Below are 4,694 nucleotides of genomic sequence, written 5' to 3' on the forward strand. Positions count from 1 at the left end.
AAATTGAAAATAAAAATAATAAAAAGTTTTAAAAAAAAAAAAAAAGGAGAGAATATAAAATAAGAAATGAAAAAAAGAAAATATTATATAGGCATCAATTCATTAATAAAGGACAAAACGTTTTAAAACTACATTGGTACACTATAAAAAAAAAATATATATATATATATACATATATATAGTAAATTAGTTATTTTATAATTTATTATATTTTTAAAGTGTTTAATAATGATTATATAAAACTTATATAATATATAATATATATACATAAATACTTATTAAACAAACATCAAAATGAGAAAAATGAAACGTTAAATAACATATTGTATGTTGTCATACATATAAATAAATATACACCACTGTATATTTAAAATATAGAAATTCAAAAAATACATTAAAAAAAAAATTAAAATATAAATAAATAAATATTTATGCAATTCAATAATTTATTTATATAGGTAGCTAAAAAAAAAAAAAAAGAAAAAGGTTCACATTGAACTTTTTAGTTTAGGTATTTACAAAATGGTATAAATTTTTACAATATATTTATCTCTTCCTTTTTTTTTTTTTTTTTAACTCCTTTTTCAATTTATAGATACATTATGACATTTATATATATGTATTTTATTTACTTTAAATATAAGAAACTAATTAATATATATTATATAAAATGTAAAAAACATATATAAAAATAATAAAATGCATATAAAATAAAACATAACAAGTATAAATAAATATATAAGTATTATATATTATATATAAATATGTATAATATAAACTTATTAATCATCTTTCTAAAAACTATTAAAAACACAAAGATAAAAGGAACATATAATTATATGTAGATAAATATTAATATATAAAATATAATATTATACAAACAATAAATAAAGAAACAAAAAGGTAAAATGAAATTTTATTTTCATTATTTTATCACATCATAATATTATTTTATAATAACAAACTTTCTTACAATTTTATATGTATATATAAATATATATATATGTATATATTAGTACATTATTTTTATACATATAAATCTATATATATATATATATATATATATATATAATATAAATATATAATATAAATATAGGTATTATATTATAACTATATACTTCTGTACATAATACATAGATAAAGCAATATATGTATATAATCTAACATATTAATTAAAGAAATTTATCAATTATATAGGCTTCGTTTTTTTTTTTTCAAGAGCAGAAAAAAAAAAAAAAAAAAAAAAATTTCTATTTAATGTGAAACTCCTATTCTTACATCATTAATTCCATTCAAATAAATAAGGTTTAATTATAATTGAATTATATGAATATATATTAATTTTTTTTTTTTCCTTTTCTTTTTTTTTTTTTTTTTGTTTTTACAACTTCCATTTTAACTATACTATTTCTCTAAATATATATATATATATATATATATTTTATTTCACTTGAATAGATATACTATTATTTTTTTTTCACATATGATGTTCTTACCTTAATATATTATAATAATATATTATATATGTATATAAATTTATACTTAATATTATTAATATTAATAATCAAATATTAATAATATTTTATTTTTTTTTATTTTTTTATATTTTTAATATAATATTTGAACAAACTAATATAAACATACATGTATTTTATAATTTATAAAAAATTAAAAATATTATATAAAGATATAAATGTAATTAATAAAATAAATATTACAAATAAGTAAATATATATATATTATTATTTATTATATTATGTATTATTATATTAATATGAATATTTCATAAAAAATATATAAATATATGTAATCTTTAAAATATTATTTCTATATAAACAAAAATGGATTTATAAAATGAAATAATTATATAATATATGCAAAAGATATATATGTGTAATGTATGGTTTCTATAAATATATTTTTCTTATTATATAACATTATGTATGTCATAATTTATACTTTCATATAATAATAAAATAACCTGGTTGTCATTAAAAAAGCCGGACTTTATATATATTATATATATTTCAAAATACAAATATAATAATACAACAAAAACGTATAAATATGAATGTTATATCTTTAATCAATATACTTTTTTCAATTCATAAATGGGTATATATATAAAATATACATATTATATATATATTTATATATTAATTTATGTAAATAATACAAACTGTTATTAATATAAATAATGGTTATATTTTGTGGTATGATTTATTTATAAAATATATTTTATAAATTAATGGTTTCCAATTAAAAAATTTTTTTTTTTGGTTTTTTACTCTTATTTTTTTGTTTTTCTTTAAAATTAAATATGTTTTTTTTCTTATTTTCATTATGATATATTTTTTCTTATTATAAGAGAATAACATATAAATAATATTTTAAACTTATTCTTATTTTATTTTATTTTAAAAAAAAAAGATATAAATATCTATTGAACACAAAAATGAGGAGTTTTTTTTTTTTTTTTGAAAGAATATATTTTGTAAATACATATATATATTTATATGTTTATTTATATTATATATTTATTTTTTATCATTTCTTTGTATAATATAATATATATATACATATATATTTTATTTTTTAAATATGGGAAATTTCGAAAATTAAATAAAAATTTACATCAATACATATATATATATATATATATATATATATATATATATATATTATATATATATAATATACATTATTTATTAGTATGCTTATTATTTTTTTAAGGTTTTCTTTTATAAATTGTATATAATTAAATATACATAATTTTTTAATGTTTTATTATATATAAATATTACATGAAAAGTACATATTTTTGTATCTGGATGATCTTTATTATGAAAATAAAATTTAATCCATATATATAATATGCATATAAAAAAAAAAAAAGGAAACCAAGTATATTTATATATATATATATATATATATATATATATTTAACCAAGGAAAGCATGCATATTGTTTTATTTTTTATTATGTGTAAATATATTATATTCAAAAATATTGAACCTTTATAATTTTTTTTATTAATATGTTATTATATTGATAATATATATATTTATATGTGCACATATATTCAAAATAAGAATATATATACATTTGTATATACTTTTATTTTAAGGAACCTAAGAATACCTTTAAGTACATGAATATATATTGTATGTATGCCAAATGGTATTTATAAAACATATTAAAAAAAAAAAAAAAAAAAATTAAAATAAAATAAATAATATAAATATATCACAATATTTATAATCATTAAAATATATTATATATATATACTATGTTTAAACCGTAAACATTTGTTCTTTTTAAAATTAATATTTTATTATTATTTTTTTTTATGGATATTTCTATTTGCAAAAAATTGTATTCTATTTTCTCTTATCCGTTTTTAAAAAATCCCCTGCCCCTCAAAAAATAATTACCATAATATAAAAAAAAATATGTAGAACAAATATTTTAAATGTGATACATATATTTTAAATTCTATATATATATTTCAAGATACAAAATTATTATTTTTATGTACTCATATGATTCAATTATATGTCATATGTATTATTATAAATATGTATAATATATAAAAGGTTCCCATATTTTTCTTTTTTTTGTATGAAAATAACATATCTGTTAATATATATTTATATAATATAATAGTACCTATATTTTGTAAAAAAAGGAAATATATTCACATATAAAATTTCAAATGTATCTCATGATACCACAAAATTAAATAACATGTGCTTTATAGGCGTGTGACTTTAAAACAATTTTTTCATATATTACAAATTTATTTTAATATATAATATTAGTTTTTATTCTTTCTTAATTTTTCTCAAAAAGAATGTAAATTAATATGAAGTTATAAAAAAAATTTTATAAACTACAAATTCGTGATTGTCAAATAAATTATATTATTTGAAAAATAAATATTATATATATATATATATTTATTTATTTATTTATTATTCATTTTTATTAAAAAAATATATAATTTTTTATTTATATTTTATACAGCTTGCTTACACAATAATTACACCTTGTAGTAATAAATGTAGTGCATTATATATAAAACAAAAAAAAAGAAAAATTAATAATGAAATACTATTAACCTTATAAATATTGAATAATAATAGGATATATAAATATATATATATATATATTTATATTTTTCCTGTCCATTTTAAAGGAATATAATTTTTTATATTAAAAACTTTCATTTTACCTTCTCCCTTTATGATTTATTAAAATTTTCTTTCTTTTTTTTTACTTTATTTCTTAAATAAATTTTTCTTATTTATTTTATTTTTTTTTTGTTAAAAATAAAAAATATTAAGTACACGGTTTAAGAATGATCTTTAAATGCTTAGTTGCTTTTTCGATTTATCTTATATATATATATATAATATTTATGTGCACATATAAATATATACATACATATATTAGATAATTAAAAAAAAAAAAAAAAAAAAAAAAAAAAATATAATATATATATATATATATATAATAATAGACATATGAAAGTTTTCTCATAACTTTTATGGATACATATTATATACATATATATTTGTTACGTGTATCATTATTTTATTTTTTAACAATCTGAACCTTTTACAAATGTATATATTGTTATCAAGTATTATATACTAAAACATAAATGCATATACATATATATATATATATAT

This window comes from Plasmodium gaboni, chromosome 7 (assembly GCF_001602025.1).
Source record: "Plasmodium gaboni strain SY75 chromosome 7, whole genome shotgun sequence".
NCBI lineage: Eukaryota > Apicomplexa > Aconoidasida > Haemosporida > Plasmodiidae > Plasmodium > Plasmodium gaboni.